The following is a 225-nucleotide window of genomic DNA, read 5'->3' as shown; positions in this document are numbered from 1 at the left end:
CGCCGGGTCCTCTAGACAAACTCACTCCCTGGACGTAGAACCTGAGCAGGGGCACAGGCCACGCCCCATTGTCTGAATCCATGGCCCAGGCGGAGGGGATTATTGGTGATAGACGGGCTGGGACACAGACCCTGGGAGGAGTGAGCGACCACAGCCCTCCTGGCCCTGCTGCAGGGGCAGGTGAGGCTGTGTAAGGGTCGGGTGAGGCTGTGCAGGGCCCAGGGA

General features: G+C 64.4%; 1 protein-coding gene across 1 annotated transcript in view; it reads left to right on the top strand.

Annotated features, from left to right (window-relative positions):
• Positions 1-225, top strand: part of SDK1 (sidekick cell adhesion molecule 1) — a 455,450-nt gene that overhangs the window by 245,822 nt on the left and 209,403 nt on the right. The gene's annotated exons all lie outside the window — the stretch shown is intronic.

Source organism: Myotis davidii, unplaced genomic scaffold (genome assembly GCF_000327345.1).
Source record: "Myotis davidii unplaced genomic scaffold, ASM32734v1 scaffold399, whole genome shotgun sequence".
In the NCBI taxonomy this organism is placed as follows: Eukaryota; Metazoa; Chordata; class Mammalia; order Chiroptera; family Vespertilionidae; genus Myotis; species Myotis davidii.
Note: the sequence above shows the minus strand (reverse complement) of the source record. Positions and strands in the feature narration are given on the sequence as shown.